The sequence below is a fragment of the Phalacrocorax carbo genome, chromosome 1, assembly GCF_963921805.1.
Source record: "Phalacrocorax carbo chromosome 1, bPhaCar2.1, whole genome shotgun sequence".
Taxonomy (NCBI): domain Eukaryota; kingdom Metazoa; phylum Chordata; class Aves; order Suliformes; family Phalacrocoracidae; genus Phalacrocorax; species Phalacrocorax carbo.
In genome coordinates, this window is record NC_087513.1 from 65,040,740 (window position 1) to 65,059,534 (window position 18,795).

Here is an 18,795-nt window from a genome sequence, read left to right on the forward strand (position 1 = left end):
ATCTCCTCCATCCCGTGGGGTGGCTTTGGCTTTTGTCTAGCAAAAAAAGTGTTGTCTCAGCATTAATCTCTCCAGTTCCATGGTCTGTCCTCTCTGTCTTTTGCAAAGGCATATGCTCCTGCTGGTATTGCTGTAGGCCTGCAACTCCTTTTATTTGGTCCCATTTCTCCCTGACTATTGGTCAAAATGCCACTTCACAGCACTGTCAGATCCCTCCACACCTCAAGTGCTCCTTGTACCTTCAAGCTACACCAAGACAGGCATGTCCCGCAGTCAAACACCTCCCCACCCTTGTGCTTTTACCAGCTTTGATGCAAGTGATGCTTTGTCAGACAACTCTGTTTTCTCCTGTACTCACAGGAGCTTTGCTTGCCTTTTTTTTCTCTTTTTTTTTTTTCTTTTTTGAAAAAAAGAAAGATAATTAAAAAAGAAAAAAAAAGAAAACTAAAATCACTGCGAGGGATAATTGCTGGAGACTTCTTGCCTGACAGATGTCGTCTGAGGTTATCGATACATGAGTGGAGATGCAAACCTTGAGAGGTAGAGTCAGGATAAATTGTGCAGCTGTACACAAACAGGTCAACTACACATAGAAAAGCAGGCAGTAGGAACCCCTCATACCTGTAAGTTGGCAGGTAGGTTGGCCATTCATTTTTCTGTGACCTAAATAAATTTTTTTTTTGGGGGGGGGCGGAGGTGGGGTTGGAAGAGGTGTGGAGGGATCTGACAGTGCTGTCCTCTGTCCAAAATACATCACGCAGAAGAACCCCATTGCAGAATGTCGGTTGAGCACGTTGTTTAAATTTAGTACAATATAAACAGGTATCTGTACATGCTAGTGCTCATGTGGAAAGGGAAAACTTAGTGGAAAAATTAAAAGCCCCAAACACTGTCCCCTCCTCCAAGTTTCCATCCGGTGAAAGAACTTGAAGCAGTTGACAGTTTAAAGAAAACCAAGCTGCAACGCATTGCCTGGTAGTCAAAGCCTTGATATAGTTAGGCAATCACAAACAACTGTGGCAATACTTCATCCTATGCAAGTGCTTATGTTTTATGGTGATATTGATAAAAAGGCAATCACCCTGCAGGGTTTTCAACAGGAAAAGACGGAACAAGGTTTACTTACAAACTTGTACATAGCCACGCTGCCCAAATGCATGGCCAGTCCCACAGAAGGCGCAAAAAAGTATATCTGTTCAAAGTTATATATGTTAAAGTGTTTTCATGTTCAGAAAGTGTATTTGTAGCAAATTGGTGCACTCTGTTTTTAGAAATTCTCATAGTAACCTATTCACAAAAAAGTAGAAAAAATTACCTATTGTACAGGAATTGCAAGGCATTCTAAATGTAAATGGATCCAGTCAAATAAAATAGGTACTCTATTTAACTCAAGAAAAATACCAACTTTTGAGTCAAAATCTTTTAATTTAATGGGCTATGTCACAATAGTAACAAATATATTTTTATAAAACTACCATTGTTTCCTAAGGCATAGATGTCCTTATTCTCTTTTTTGCCTCCACTAATTTGCTCTGGCATTGTATTTGGTTTCTCCACATATACATACCTTGCACACTGCTGAGCTGGCACTGTCATCTTTCAGAACAATGTTAAGCAAAACAGATCAGTAAGGTTTTATAAATTTTGTTTAAAAATGAAAGAAATTAAAAGCAAACTGTTCAATGAGCTTGCCAAAAACTGAAAGTGCATTGTTCTGAATTTCTAATGAAGAGATTAGTCTTTTTTTTTTTTTTTTAACCTAGGCAGATATTTTCTACCAGAGTTTTAGCTAATAGAAAATAAAATATTTTACTGAGGAGAAATCTTTAATAAGTGTAGTAAAGTAACAACTTTCTTGAGTTCCTGTATTTTGGGGACATTCTTTTTTTTAAAGACAAGTAAATGCCAGTTATTGGCAGTTGGAGCTCTTTATTTTTTATCTTCCTCTCTTATTGGATATTTTTTAGTGCTTATATATAGGAAATGACTATACCTGAAAAGAAATAAAACCCCTCTGCTCTAAAATAGCTTCTTTCATTAGAGACAGCAGTAATTCTATGATACATATACTAATAAGGAAGTTTAATGCATAAAGAAACATTATAATAACTGAAAATGAAAGAGGCAGACTGTTTAACAAACAGGCTGTGTCTGAAATGGGAAGCTTCTCACAACTGTGGTGTTAACTCAGAATCTTAAAAATTAATTAAGGAGTATAAAGAGAAAGGGACAACAAATTAACTAAAATGGTAATACTTAGTTCTAAATGTGGACATTCAATACAGGTAAGTACAGCTAAAATCTTTCTCTTCAATTCCATGTAGAGAGTGAAAACACAGCTCAAGCGAGAAACGGGTACATGAAACAAACCTGACCAATTCTTTTGAATTCTTGTTGTTGCCATGAGCTTTCAGCTTAGACTGATCCTTTCAGGACAATTACGCAGTCAATGACATGTTAACTTAAAACTGTGACACTTCATCAAAGTACCAAAATAAGATCATTTTCATCTCAAACAGCCTATTGTAAAACACAGAGTGAACATTTTATCTTCCAAGACTAGCTATGTACTAAAAACATTATGGTTAATGGGACCAGGGGACAAAACTTCAGCAGTGAAGTGCAGTGACACCAATGCATAACTAACATAACCAGTCTGTTCATTACCAGTTTTTCCAGTGAGCCAATACTGAATACTGGCAGATTTTCTCATGCTTGTACATGTACACTTACATGCTGCATTTTTCTAAAAATAATAATTCCTGTGCCGTGTCATTAGCACCCTTCCTCCGCAGAGTTACAACACACAGGCGGGAATTCAGAGCTGGATCACCCCCTCACTGTTTGGAGGCAGTTGCTGTTCATGCAAAGAGCGTTCCTCATTCCCAGTTAAGGACACCAGTTCTGCAGTCCTCGCTTAAACAAACCACCATTACTCATGCAAATCTCCTACCTACATCTGAGGGACTGCTTGTGAGAGTGACAGTTTCAAAACTCTGTCAGCAGGATTAAAACACCCACTCTACCTCAGGCTAAGGACACCGAGGCTGTTTTAAAGACTGCAGCTACTCAAAAAGTATAACCCGAAGCACTTTACTATTTACAGAGCATAGGGAGAATAAGCCTTCACCCGAATTTGTGAGCTATACTGCAGATGTTGCTACAGTTACTGCCAAATACCTCTTCTAAATAACAGGTGTACTGTGCTGGCTGTGTAAGTAAGTAGCAGGTCTAACAACTATGGTTCTTGCTAATATAAAGATCAGTTACTGTTTTACAAATAATTTCTTTAAATTAAAAACCCTTTATCCTAAAGAGATTTTTTTTTGTTTTATTTTTTTCCCCAAATCAAAAAGCAGAATGGAGATCTGCTCTCAATGAAGGTACTTGGCAGACAAAGAGCTGGCATTCATGCACTGACCATCTTTATTTTACCTCTTTCTGTTCCACATATTTTTTCCTCGTGTCTTGAAATCTGAAACTCCCAAGGACATGCTGTTGAAACCCTTCTGTTATCAAAATGTTGATATGGAATTGCTGGGAAGAAGTGTTAGGTTTCTGGGCGGTTTGGGGTGATTTGTTTTGTTTTGTTTTTAACTGTTAGGTAAATCCACTGAAGATCTCTTTAAAAGTTCAGGACTTGAATATTTTGACCACTCATATGACTTGCTGTTAGTGTCTGAACTCAACACAGATTAAGGAAACCGTTTACGTTGAGCTTGCACTGCATGGAAGTCCCACCGCAGTTTATCTTGCCTTTTGCCGTGGCTGAGTTCATTCCCTCTCAGACCCACCTCACCATGGACTAGTAAGAGCTCCTATGTAGCCCTCAACCTCCCTCCTGCTGCTTTACAATAAAGATACCACAAATATAAAACTACTTTTTACTTGAAAAAATGTGAAGGCCTGTAAACATTAGATGTTGGTACAGCAAGGAGATTTATAAAGCAAGTGGACAGATGGCATTTATTTCAGATCAAGCTTTGCATCAGTCAGGAGCTGGAAAATAAAAACAGCTTGTGACAGGCAATAACCTGTTCTGGTGGTACAACGGCCCTCGTAATGAAGCTGCAATCACTCTTCTGATCTCCCACGGTCTTGTTTCTTTCTTTTCCTTCTTGAGGAACTGGCACTTCCAATCTATTCTAATTTTCCTGATTCTAGGGTTTGATTTATACTGCTCTGGCTGTTGTACATCCTGTCAGAGGAAGGAGGAGTTAAGGATTCAAGGTGGAAGAAGAGGCAGCACTGACACAAGGATGAGTAAGAACAGAGAATAATACCAGAGATTAAATTATTCTGATGGGTGATATTTTAGCAAGTCTAGCTCCATAAGTATACATAATATTTTTCCTTCAGTCCTGGCTGATGTGAACAAATACCACCCCACCCCACCCCACCATCCCCCGCCCCCCAAACTGTAAAATTATGGTCCAATAATAAGAGAATGGTGTTGAATTCAGAGTCATAACATCTGGGTTCTGGTCCCCTTGGCGTCAACATGAGACTAGACAGAAGCCATTTATTCTTCCTTCTGCCTTTGTTTATTCTGATGCAGAGAAATTGATATTTATAAGCTCTGCTTTGCTAACAAAGCACACCAAATGAAGGACAGGCTTTTTAGAAGTGATATCTCAAACAGAATTTCTCTAACCATGCTAGTTGAGACATTTGTCTCTCTATTTACAGGTCCCTGGTGCCCTGTGCATATCCCATGATCTTTTTGGTTGTTCTTTTATGAATCTGAAACATTTCTGAAATGTAAGAATCGCCATGTCAGCAGAGGTCACTGGTGCCCTTACCCAAGATTACAGTAACTGTACGTGCTGACATATAGTAATTATTTGTATTTCATGCTTCAAGGGAAAATCATGCACTTTGCTCATCAATCAGTAGTCTTTTCTTAAGTGGAAGGACACTTCTTTGAGCTCTCACTTGGTAATCAATGTAAAATCAGGCACATAAGAACACATAACTGTAGTAGTTTTAATCATGGAAGGGATAACAATCAGTATACCTGGAGGTGATGCTTATTTAAATGTGACTGACCAATGCTTAAAAATGCATTGCATTGCTTAGTTCAGTAGCTGCCTGTAGTCTGCCACCTAACAGCGTAAAAGTCACTGAGTAAAATAACCCTTGCAAACACTTCAAAATGTGCTGCTCTCTATTTTCAGCATGTGTGAACAGGTTGTAAGTGTGGGAGAAGAGATGGTAAGAAATGTGGGTGAGGCAGATCATGAAAAATTTTGCAGTCTTTGCTCGGACTGGATACCATTTCATTCTGTCTTTGGTTTATGTCAGACCTGGGGACCTTCACTCACAGTATGTAGCAGTTGATATGGCAAACATTTCTGGGATATTTCTTCAACAGTGATGTACTACTCAAAGCAACTAAAAGAGCAGCAGCCTCTGGCCTACAATGAGCAGAAGAGACAGCAGGTGGTGTAGAAAAGGCAGTGCTAAAACAGTAGAAATGTTTGTAAGACTGGAATCTCTTTGCTTGCATTGCAGGTCGAAAGCATTCAGGAAAGGGGATGATGGAGCAGCCAGATGCTAAAGTGAAGGAAACCACAAGACAGAAATCAACTTCCCAGGGAAACCAGACCTGTTCTGGAATCACACACTTTCCCTTGGGACTCGCGCAAGCAACCAGATTCGTATTTTTGGAGTGGACTGAACCCTGTGCTGCTGCTAGGGTAGCAGAGATGCAGCAGCTTCTGTTCTGTGTGATGGCAGCCCTGGTGTAAGCAATGAAAATGTCCCCAAAGGTAGTTTCGAGTACTGCCCACCATTACCCCAAAGATAACCACTGTGTGGACCTGCACTTGGCCTTAATGCATCTTTAAAGGCACTTACCTTCCCCTTCAAAAAGACAAGGGGATGATGCAAAATAATGGCCCCTTTAGCCTTAAACTGTGACATATCAGCATTCTGTTCAGAGTGATTGAACAAAAAAATCCTGCTGCAGGCCATCATCAAGAACAAGCTGGGTTATGGAGTCAGCCACCAGGGATTTGCAATAATTATCTGGTGTGGGGAAAGGGACAATAAATACAGCCCCTGCTGAACAACCCAGCCCTCTGGTTTTGTCTTTTCTCCAAGGTCTTTCTGGTTTGGTATCTGTCCCCTCAGCTGTGCTGCTCTTGAGCCCTTCTTAGAGAAAAAGGGAACAGTTGTTGGCCAACTTATCTACCTGTCCCACCATCTAGAGCACCTTCAGCTTCTGCTTATAAATATCAGGTCATTAAATTAGAGGTGGGAAGCTATGTTACATGAGTTAAGTGAACAGTCAGATGCTAAAAATACCAAATTCTCAGTGCTGAACATGAAAACCTTAGAAGAATCTCTTGGCCTTAACATGATCATTGAAACTATTAATCAGACTGCTAAGCTTAGCCAGCACACTTGCAGATGGACAATTCAAAATATAGGGGGAAGATATCCAGTGGACAAATTAATGATAATTAACAGATTGTTCAGCATAGGTCATTTTATTTTCAGTGATCTGAAAGCAAAAAAGAGCATCAGCTGCCTGATGAGACCAGTGACCAGTCACTCAGGACTGAGGGAACGTCTGTTCTCAGAAAAGCCCATCTTCAAACAACTGTGTTTGAGGCTATTGGAAAGCCAGAAATTTTCTCACGTCTTTCAGGTTAGTGGCAATTAATCATTTACCGCCATTTTCCTGTATAGAAGCCTACTAATTATGTCCCCATAATAACCATTTGTGTTGGCATTATGCTCCAGCACACCAGCCTGATCAGATGACTTGCTTGCAAACAAATTTCCTCACCATTACCCCAGAGGATGGCACAAGCTTTTAATGACCACATGAGCAAGGCTGAGTGGGGAGAGCGGCAGGCTGGAATATAAGAGAATGGTGTGATTTTGTCCCACACCTATTCTTTACATATAGCCTGACAACTTTTTGTGTCCTGCTCTCTCTTCCTTGGACTGTGAGGTCAGAGACAGCTACCGGATAACCCCCACAGAAGAGACAGATTGCAAACTATTCAGAACAGCGATGCTTTCCTACAGCGAATGTGCGATACCAAGCAAAATAGTAACTCTGCTGTAGCTGGGGCTTTTTAGGTGATCACATAACCCATTGAGTCAAAGCAGCAGAGGATGTCATTGATGACTGTCTGGGCTGTCTCTTTTCAAAGAGTGATGAGAAGTGCATGGTGGAAGGGAGAGGTGTATGTAACAGAGAGTAGTAAGAAAGAAAGAAACTGAATGGACGACTCCTCTGTTTTCAGCCTACTGGATGTAGACTGAAGAGAGAAACTTTCCTTTCTCCTCTCCCTATCCTTTGCTCATACCTCCCATCAGCTCTTGTTACCAGAGTGCTCCTTTCCATAAAATAATAAATTTTTTACTTGTTTTCAGAGAAATATTGCTCCCTTCAGTTAGATTTTAATTACAGAATTGATAGATTATTTTTTAAGAAAGTAAATGGGGAGCAACGTTGGCAAAATCTATTCTTTGAAGAAACATCAAGAAAAGAATGATTTGATTTTCAGATTATTTATGCAATTAAACCTTTCATTCCTCACTGTGTGGCAGATAGCATAATCTTCTATGTATAAATAACAGTAAAAGCAACTGCGTGACATTATCTGGTCTGGTGTGGAGAATGAGAGAATGAGGAGGGGTTTTGCAGATTTTTTTTCTTTTCCTCTTGAGGGGCTGTAGGTAGTAATTTCAGCAAGCAGCAAAAGAAAAAAAAATGCATTACATGTTGGTATTGTATTTGTGGACTAAGCTAGCTACAAAGGGTCTGGTCCTGCACCCTCCAGCATGCAGGACTGAACCTAAAGCTGGGATGGCATGTACAAAATTTCCTATAGGAATGCAAACAGCTATGTCATTATTTTGTAAATTTGCTTGGAGAATGCTTATCTAAGCAAAGACCAGCTCTCATTTTCCTTGCTGTACAATTCACATCAGAGTTCAAGGAAGAGTGGGAGAGCAGACAACATGCAGCCCTTCTCCCTTCTCCCTTCTCCCCACCGGCATGTACCCATCACTTTAAAGCAAAGGCAGCGATGTTCTTGCTTTCTAGCTAAGCAATTCTCCCCCAAAAAAGACCATCAGCCAAGTAAAAATCCTAGCAGCAGCAGCACTGAGAGGTAATTGGAAAGACACCTTGGCTCTCTGAGGGGCTGCATTGTTTTAGTACCTCTCCCCCTCCTTTCATGCATCTCTCCTAAACACCCATCAAACCCCAGTTTGCCAAGCCCTGAGGAAGGAAACGCGCTGCTAGCCGGCAAGGACTGGATTAGGTTCCTTCTGAGGTGCACTTTAAGCACCCAGAGGGGTCACTGTAGAGCAGCAAGAGGTCTGGCTCTCAGGATACATATTAATCCTCTCAGATCATGGCAGGGGAGCTCGGGATGAGATAATGGTCTTTAAAATCCCTGTGGCCGTACACACTAGGTGAGACCGTGTGCTCTTTTAGTGTGCAGGATGCAGTGAAATCAGAACGGGATGTGCACAGCCTGAATGCCCACACACACACCCGTGGCTGATCGTTGCAGCAGAGTAGAGGGGGTTAAATCAGGATAGAGGAGAGTTGGCATGACGACTGCAGAAGTCTTCTATGTGGCCTGTGCAATAACTAATCATTACACAGTAAAGGGTGATAATTACTTCTTAATGCTGCAGTGCAGGAACTGGCTTCCTGGCAGAGCACAGCAGGCTGAAGAAATGGGGTGCTTGTCAGTGCAACAAAAAATAAATAAACTGGTGTGATCCCTATCAAAGAGGTCTTAATAGACCTTCAAAAGAAGTAAATTGTTCCTCTTTATTTAGTTATTATCTCTTCTCTGACTATGTGCTCAGCTGAAAAAAAATTCTTCCTGGCTGTTCTGTTTTTGGTTTTCTTCCTTGGTTTATGAAGCAATAAGGTACAACAAATTAAATCTTGGTATGGAGCTCTTCTTGTGAAATAAATAAATAAATAAAACACAACAAAAAACCCCAACCAAAACCAAATAGAAGAGCACTCCTGGGTTTTTCTCCTTGATATCATTGTCGTGTTGCATTAGCGGCACTGCCAGAGCGTTAGGAAACAAGCTCAACTACAGCCTCCTCATGCCTTGAAGGAAAGGGCTGAAGACCTCTTTCTCCTTTCCATCTACCCAAGCTGCAGGAAAAGTTAAATTGAGAGTTTTTCATCTGCTAATATGTGCAATCAGGGGTCTCTGTTCCTCCCAGTTGAATCAAACTGCACATAGGATCTGAAGTGTATCGGAAAATGAAATACAGAGGATGCATTTGTCCTTTGCAGTGTGTTGTAGGTATTTCTTATGCTATCATCCTTAGCACAGAACCAACATGTACTCATCTGGTCTTGTCTACTGACTTGCAGTGGGGAAACTCAATGTTTCATCTGTTACTTAAACAACTGGGGGGAAAAGCGGGGTGTGGAGAGGAAGGGGTTGGTTCTCATTCAAGTCACCAGGAGGAAGACACTTTTGAGAGGAAGTGGCCAGCCAGCCTGTGCCCCAGCTCACACAAGGAAAGGTGATTCAAACAACCTCCAGTGAGAGTGAATCTCAGAAACTGCACCATTTGCCCAAAGCAGCCAGAACCAATGCCTCTCCCTGAACAGCAGCACACTGGTTTTCTAGAGTGCCACAATATCACCTTGTCACATGTTCCCACACTAGGAAAACACTGCTGATGCTGGTTTGTGTGGCTAAGGGCCTTCTCTCTGCAACTTTGCAGCCTGCCTTTCCCTCACAGCTCTGTATCCTCCCATCCAGGCTGCTGGGGAAATGTTTTTAGAGCCCCTGGTGTGGTGTTTTCCCCTCACTGTTCCTGTGCTGTTATTCTCATGCTGTTATCCCTATAGCCTGTGCAAGGGATGTGCACAGCCTATAGCCTGCACACCCAAATAATCTTGCTGTGATGGGTTCTTATGGGCAGTGCTTGCTACCAGCAAAAGAATCTGCCTTTCCCTCCCCATGTTTGCCACATTTTGTTTGTAGATCTTGGTTTATGCAAGGGACACAATAATGTTAATATGCACATAAGCGACTGACCATGCAGCCCCTACCCCAATCAATGCATGCTCCAATCAACACTAAAGGTAAGCAGTGACAACCAGCTGAGGGCTTGAGCATGTCCTGGTAGAAACTATATAGTTACTGTGGGAAGAGCACTATGGGGATAACCAGATGCTGCACAGCAGGAGATGGCCAGGAGAGGTCTGTAAACCCTGGTTGCTTCACTTCCCAGCCAAGTGCCACAAGGAGACCTTTCCCTTCTGTGTATCCTCTTTGTTTTATTTTTCCCCAGGTTTTCACAGTTAGAGACAATGTAGGCCATCAGCTATGGACTCCACTAATAAATCTTCGTGCATGTGAACCTGTCTCAACATTGTTTGTGCAAACTGGCCATAGTGGAAGGGAATTTCTATTACACCAGCATATATAGCACATATCATGTATTGGTTTACACTGTTTATCTGGTTTACATATGTATCACCAAATACGTCGAGGAAATCACCAAATGACTGAAATGGGTTGGGAAAAGTAAAAAAAAAATCAGATCTGATGATAGATCATGGGAACCGATAACTTACAGGTGAAAGGCAGTGCTGAAATGTTAAACAGCTGGGAACAGTGTTTTCCCTAACCAACCCTGGCAAAGCAAAGATGTGTGCCCCCAAACTTAGCTTCTTTCCCTTGTCTACTTTTCAGAATAACTTGGAGAATGCCATTAAAGTATTTGTCAGGAGAAAAACTCCAACTCACTGGGGCCTGCCATAACATTATATCATCTACCTGCAAAGTTGCTCACTGGTTTTTAAAATAAAAAAAAAAAACTGCCTCCAGAACAAAATACTTTGCTAATTTGTGTGGTATGAGCCTGGCTACCCTTTCCCTTTGGTATTTTGCAGTCATTTATATGTACACAAAATAGCTTTGAAGTGTAGACCAAGCAGAGCTGAAGCTTTTTACAGCCTTGTGGGTAGCAAAGAAAGAAATTAGGTTCCAGATAGAATGGAACCAAGCCCACGTTTTTCTTGAAATTTGTTTTGCTTTGATTGTTAAAGATTTTGGCTTAGAGCTAAAAATATTATACCTAAACATGGATTTCTAAAGCCACAGTCAAGAACACACACTAACAGCTTGATTTTTAAACAAGCAAAGCACCCAGCAATCGTTTTTACAGTTATTCAGAAAATGTGGGGGCCTCAGCTATTATGATCTTGGAAATGTAATTTTAACACTGCTGTTGTGTGGGTTTCTTAACAAACAGAATGCTTGGCTTCTGCTCATTTCAAAGCTTTTCAACTCACCTTTAAGTTCATGCCTTTAAATTGGCATGTAGTTGCAGTACAGGGCAATCTTGCATAGGTGAAGGAATGTTGTGATTCCCACGGGACCATGGTAGTGACAGGAGAACTCTGACCTGGAGAGTTTTCCCATGTCCCACCACCTACATACATAAAAGACATCAGCAAAGCAGAGATCATCTTTAGGAAATATCTCCTTCATCATAAGATCAGCTTTAATTTTCTCTTCTGTAAAGTTCTTTTTTATCTTCTAGGACTCACTAGTTAAAAGGCTATTGTCTAAATCCTGATACAGCACATGAAATTATATAGAGCTTTGAGAAGGCTGTGATTCTGGAGCTTTCAAGTGAAAAGCAAGAAGAAGGAATAATCCCTTTTTTGGCATTTGGGAGGGGCAGGTCTGCTCTAATGAGGTAAGAAATTGTATGCATGCAACTGCTGAGGGAGGCTTTCTCCTGTCTCATTTACAGGAGTGCAAAGGTCTCTAAATGCTTGTCACATCCTTCCTTATTTTTGGAGTGTATAGGCTGTTTGTTCCATTTTGCTTGTTGGAAGTAGAAGACTGAACGAGAAGAGAGACAAAAGGCAGAGCTGTGACCACATTTTCCCTTTCTCAACTCACTGTTCCCCTGTAAAAGGAACACCTATAAAGGGAACACAAAAGCATTAAGCTGAGAGAGAAGTGTGTCTGCAAGGAGGTTATCTCGGGCTGTTATATCAGAGTTACAGACAGTGGGGCAGGAAAGCACACTCTGTGGCTGGCCTCAAGATCTTCCTGGAAACCACATGCGTATTAAAATTATCCATCTGTTAAAATGAACAAATAAAACAAAGAATCATTGAATTTATTTGTAGCAGGTCTTTCTGGTGAGTCAGGGTTAATTAAACAACTTTCCAAAGTGTCTTGTGGTTGTTTTGATAAGCACCTAGCCAAGAAGGACAACAAATTTCTGGTGAGCGGCAAAAGTAAAGCAGGTTGAACAAAGAAGCCCAAACAAGGTAGCTACCCTGAAGGCTCCAAGTGAGGCTTTGAGTGCAAGAGCAGCCTCCCTAAGCCAGCTTGCCCGCTGCTCTCTCTCAAAAGTAACCAGTAGCAAAGAGCAAGCAAAGGGAATGGGCATTCAGTGACACCACCCCAGCACACATTTCTTAGGTCGAAGCAATTGGTGGTGTGGGGGGCTCCCTGTGACTTTATTTGAAACGCAAAGCTTTTGGTAGTGTTTTTCTTTCAGTAATCTGTCTAGTTTGATCATTTTTAATTTATTTATAACTTTGGAATCAGCAAAACATCATAGGGCAGTAAGTGCCGCAGCTCAACCATGCAGTGATTTTTTTAAAATTTAAACCTGTTAATATCCACCTGACAGCTCTGGGTCTGATGCTGTGAAAAAAAAAAAAAAGAAATAGCCCCCTGTTCACCTTCTCCCTCTCTTCAAGGCTGCTTAGACTTACATGTATTCCTCACAAGTAATATCATTTCTGGGATGATGAGTCCTAGTCTACTGAATATCTCCTCTCTGGAAGGCAGGTAATTCTCACTATCTTTGTCACCTTACTATGTACCTTTCCCAGTTCCTCTGAACCCTTGCAACACCAGCGTGGGCAGAGCTGCTTTCAGGGTTTAAGAAGATCTATGACGGACCCACTCCCAACAGAGGCTGCCGAGAGGTATCCCATGTATAGATGCCTGTACCAGCAACCCACAGGGGTGAATGGAAAGGATATTACTCTCTAAAGAGGAGGAAAACCAGGTTCATGTTATAAGCTAATTTTTGTACAGAATAAAAGGCAACCAAATGTTTGAAAGATACTGTATCGTCCATGTCTTTCTGTGGATTCCTAAATTTAGGTAAGATTCCTCTGTGCAGACTGTTACAGAAGTTCTGCCAGACGCTTTAAAATCTAAAGAGGAAAAGCAGACAAAGCATGTGAGAATGCAAATGCTATTTTATACAATTTCCATGTTAGAAGCTGGGGTACAGGAGGTTGCTGAGTTTGTCTGAGGTCAATCCAGCAGCCTGTGGTGAAACCAGGAATTCAGCCCTTGTCACTGTTGTCCGAAAGAAGTAACAAGAAAATTCCTCATAATCATTTTAGTTACGTGTCATTTCCACAACCCACTTTGATTTTTAAGAGGCATTAAAGACAATAATGTGGAATATAAATTGTCAAATTTGTCTTTTGAAAGAATGGCAATACTTGAGTTATCCAGGGGCTTTGAAGCCAGATATTTTGCATTCCCCTGTGCTTCAAAGGAGATAAACAGTCTCGCTCTTTGCTAAAGAAAGGAAGAAAGATAGTTACAAGCTTTCTGCAAATGAAACAGACCAAATGGTTTTCTTAATCTTTTTTCTTTTTCCTTCCTTGTTTCTTTCCAATTGTATACTTCTGGGTTTTTTCCCTTTACTGAATCATATTGCAAAATGAATAACAATAGGATATTCCTTGCAGGGACTGCTTCTGATGTCAAAACCTTTCAGTAAAGATCCCTACATTTACTCCCAGAGGATAATATAATGAAAATGACTTGCAGACATCAAACAGACATTTTTTATGAGAATTTAATAGTGATCCCTTCATTTATACTTTCCTTCTATTGGCAGCTAAGTGTGCTGGCTATCACAACTGTCAGAAGAAGAAGGTAACTTGTATTACTTTCCTTCTTCCTTGCTTTTCCTTATACTTAAGAGCCTTCCATGTTTGGCTAAAGGAAGAAACTTTACAACCAAGACGCCCCATTTATATCCTCGCTGCTAGGGCTCAAGATCAGACCTGAGAAGGCAGGACACTGCCAGGTTAAATATAGCACTTTGTTTGGCGATGGCCTCTCCTTTCACGTCACTTATGTTCTGACAGCTTTCATCAGTTGAGAATACACTGCTAGAAAAGTGAAATTAGTGTGGGTGAAAGATGCCAGTAATGGATCAGGAGATCAGTTTGCAGCTTAGCCTAAGCATGGAAAAGCAACAGCGGAGAAGACATCTCCCTGTCTATTCCCCTTCCCCTCAAAGCCAGTCTTCCCCCAACATCCATGTTGAGCAACAGTTCTAAAGTTCAGTGAGGAGCAAGTTGTCCATATGCTTGTTCCATACCAAGCCCCTCCCCAAGGTTCCCACCACCAGCCTTCGTCTGCCTTAATTTTCTACCCATATATTAATTTACTGTCATGCAATATTATGTATAAAATGGAGTAAACTGAATTTCCCACTATGTCAGAATGCTGCTGGACACATAGGAAAGTAAGTCTCAAGGGCAACCATTTTTAATACATCATCTGGCCTTGGTAGCAAGTGAAATGTGAAGCACTACATTTAATCTATCATAGTAATGATGATTCAAATCCTCAAGGACTCTAGGTAATGGTGAAGAATAAGTGTACCCTCTCTGTCCACACACAGACATTGCTCCATCCACGTTCCCTGCTCTCAAAGTCCACTAACCCTGTTTTACATCAGAAATGAGTGCTGGGGCAGGGGAGAGCAGGAGGATCAGTAAGTCCTTATAATATTTGTGAACAGCTGTGAAGCAATATATGACCCGAGTGAGGTCACAGCATTGTAAACCCTACTCTTTTACCCCTACTGAACACTGACTAATCTGAAAACACACAGACCTAAGTAAACTCCAGTCCTGGATCTAGTCCTTAAACATTGCCTTGAATTTATTTCTTCTTTTTTTTTTTTTTTTTTTTTTCAAATAAAACCAGATTATGCGATCTACTTTCTTCCATGGACATGTTAGTAATTTTACCATTTTTCTCCTCACAAAGATCTGGAGCAGTTAGAAGCTTCAGTACCTGTTTTTTGGGGGGGATGCTGAACATTTCAGCTTATCCTCTGTTACGAACAAAAACTTTCTTGGTAATTGGCTCCGAGAGGCTCAACTTTCCAACACCCCAGTGCAAAAAAAGTCCCCTGTGGATGGAGTCTGTCTGCTCCTGTTTTCAGCACCACAGCTGAACCTCAATACCTGACCAACTGTGGTAAGTGAATCCTCGCAACACTGTCACGAGATCAGCAAGAGTTACTCTCCCCACCTCAGGAAGCCGAGCCAAAGCCTATCCAAAAGTAACAGGAGTTGGTCTCTGACCTCAGCAAGGTTTGTGTCAGGCCATAGGAACTTGTCAAATGTCAGGCAGGAAGCTGGTGGCATGATCAGGAGCTTATCCATGATCTCCATGGTCTCGGTTCAGTGTGCTAAGCATAAACATACCCTTTTTTTAATTAAATCCCGATGCTTGCACAAAGCATTAGCACACTTAGTCTAGGAAATGTCTGGGATATTCAATGGGTTTTATGGCGAGAGATCAAAGAGGCAACTAAGTTTAATAAAATGGCAATCATGTGTGACTTCACCCACCTGTACATCGGTAGGTCAACTGGTACAAACAGATTAAAACACCCCCTATTTCTAAGTGATTTCTAGAATAACCGGAGAACATGACAGTATTTGTTCTTAGCTTAGTCTTAAGTAGTTTAACAAATTATACAGTCAAGCCACTGAATAGTAATGAGCTTATTATTATGTTAAGAATATGAGGTTAAAACCAATAATAATTGGTGAACTTCTTAAAAAGTACTGGAGATAGAAAGAGAACAGGAAAGGAAAAAAAAGAAAATCAAAGAATGGGAAAAAAGAGCATAAAATCCATAGATTCAAAACAGCAGGTATATTAACAGACAGTTTCTGATTCAGTGAAGTCATGCAGAAAGCAAACTGAAAGGCAAAATAGGGAAAAAAATGGTATTGTAAAATGTTAAGGTCCAAAAGGTTGTTTGAGCCAAGCCACCAGCTTTCAGAAAATGACACTTCAGCTCTAGTGAAGCCCCTGGCTAAGGGATGGAAATTATAATAAAACACAAACAAAATGTCAGCTGTAAATGAAGAGGGCCAAGGATGTGTTAACTGACAAGAGCCTGGGGTGGGGGGGAGCAGAAGGGGGAACTGCACGACATTTCTGAAAGGTCTTAAATTCTCCCAGTTTAGGAGGGAACCAATAGGATCTGCTGCACATCCAGGGGGTAATGGGGATAATTAATCAGCAAAAGGACTTTGCAGAGGTTCTGAATGATTCATTTGGGTAAATCATCCCACAAATGATGCTGTGCCATTGTCCACACTAGACCTATTTTTTTCAAGACAGGAAAGGATGTGAGCTGTCAGAATGTGAAACTTTGAAAGGGGAAACACTGGAACAAACTGATAAACTAAATAACAGCATGTCACAAGGACCTCATGGTTATATATGCAACAATTTGGAAAGCATTTGAAAATTAAGTGGCTGTGCTGATAGCAAAAATACGCAAGCTGTCGCTGAAGTCAGATATGCTACAGAAGGACTGGAGGGTAGCAGCTAGCATACCTATCTTTAGGACACGCACTGGATTGACTGGATTATATACTGAAATGTCTTGTTTTACTTCCAGGTAAATTGATTGAAACTAACAAAAACTAGAATTACATACAGGAGAGAAAACAAAAAATAGAAATTTTGTCCTTTCTATACATTCTTCGAAGCATCGAGCTAATAGACCAAGGAAAACAACCTGTTAAGTGTATATATACAGGTATTTATGTATCTTCTTAAATTCTTTAACAAATCTGTTTTGAAGAATCTAAGTCATCACAGAATAAGTAGCTTATTATTACAAGTTGGAAACTGTTTAAGAGAGAGAAAGCAGGAACTACACATGAACGACCACTTTTCACTGTAAAAGTTTAACAGTTTTGTTGTCCAAGATTCTATACCATGTATAACTTCTTTACTGAAATTATTGCTGTTACAAAAAAGGAATAAGGACTGAAGTATTTCAGAGTATGCTAATTATGTTGGGTGAACCTAGCATTTGGATCACAAATGGAAATAGTGTTGGCCAATGCGGAACAATCCCAGGTGGATTGAAATACTTAGAAGCTTTCCTGGATTCTAAGCCAGGATATTGACATCACTGTGGACAACTCAGTTGCAAATTCTGCTCAATTACAGCAGCGGTCAAAAAAAAAACCTCAAACCCAGCAGAAAGCCAAAATATCCATTAGTGCATAGAAGGAATAAAAGGTGCTAAAATGAAAACAGTTTTACTCCATAAGCCTACAGTCCTCACCTGGAAAACTGTCCAAACTGGTTAATCCATCACCAAAAAAGGAAACAGAAAAATTAGTAACTTTTAAGACATGCAAAGTGACTGGGAACCACGGGACTGTCTAAATGAGAGAAGAAAAGGCCAAGAGGGTTCATGGTTGAGTAAATGAATGGCATCTATACAATGAACTGGGTGCTTCTGTTGGCCTTTTCTTGTCATATAACAGAGATGTGGCAATAATGTTAAAAGACAACTAACTAAAATAGATCAAAGGTTGTTTGGAGTGTGGTTTTCCTAAGAAAATATGTAATTAACCTGCTGAACTCACGGCTACATGCTATCACTAAGGCAGTGAACTTACTGGAAGGCAAAACCGGATTAGCTGCTTATCTGGCTACTGAGTATATCTGCAGTTTGTTTAGAATCGCCAGAGGTTTTCCATTTGGTGAGGAAGGCAGACATCTGTTTTCATTTGAAAACGGTCTCCGGGCAGCAAGCAAACACAAGCTGGAGGGCATTAAAACATTTTACTTGAGGGCAGTGCATTTGTCTGGGGCAGCATTCCCTGCACCTGCCTCTGAAGCATGTGGTAGGGGACATTGATAGAGACACTATACTGGACAAGACAAAACACCTGCCTGATCCAATGTTGCAATCATTATGTTCTAATGTTCTTTAACTGGATGACTGATGCATTTTTGAATAGGAAAATAATGAGTAATGATAACGAGTAACAAAATTTCTGTTAATTATTCATGCTAAAGTTCATGAAACTTTTGAGGTATATGAATATTTTCATTAATAAATCATTGGTCACCGGCTTGCACAAAATGACCTCAGAAACCATAGCGGAATGAGCTTGTTGCCATTATTCATGAACAAATTTGTGAATCATTTTCAATATACGACCGCTTTGCTTCCTAATTGACTAAATATGAGGTAGATGAGTATAACATAGACATCAGTAATTCATTGCAAAGCCGAGAGACAATTTCTTAGGAATCTACAAAAATGCCATGGCATTTACCAGAAACTTATTGTTTCCCCTGGACAGATTTTGCTAATTTTTATTGCTCACATTCTAGAATGGATTGTAAAAATGAAGGGTCTGATCCTCAGAGTTTGCAGATCAACCTATCTCCACCAAAATCAAGAGAGCTTTACATATTCAGACTACCCGAGAATCCTGACCCAGAGAAATTAGTAAGCAAGAGAATGCTTTTAAATGACGAGGTTTATTTTATCTCCTTGGTTTCCAACACTAATTTTCACAATGATTCAGAAGAAAGATCTATGAAGATATTTTTTGTCTCATTCCACCTCTTTCTCAAAAAAAAAAAAAAGAAAAAAAGAACAAAAGCCTAAAAAACCCACACCTGCCCACAGTTTACTCAGAGCTTT

At 40.4% G+C, this 18,795-nt stretch overlaps 1 protein-coding gene across 6 annotated transcripts in view; it reads right to left on the bottom strand.

Moving 5' to 3' along the window:
• CHRM2 (cholinergic receptor muscarinic 2) overlaps positions 1-18,795 on the bottom strand; it is a 105,527-nt gene that overhangs the window by 81,362 nt on the left and 5,370 nt on the right. The gene's annotated exons all lie outside the window — the stretch shown is intronic.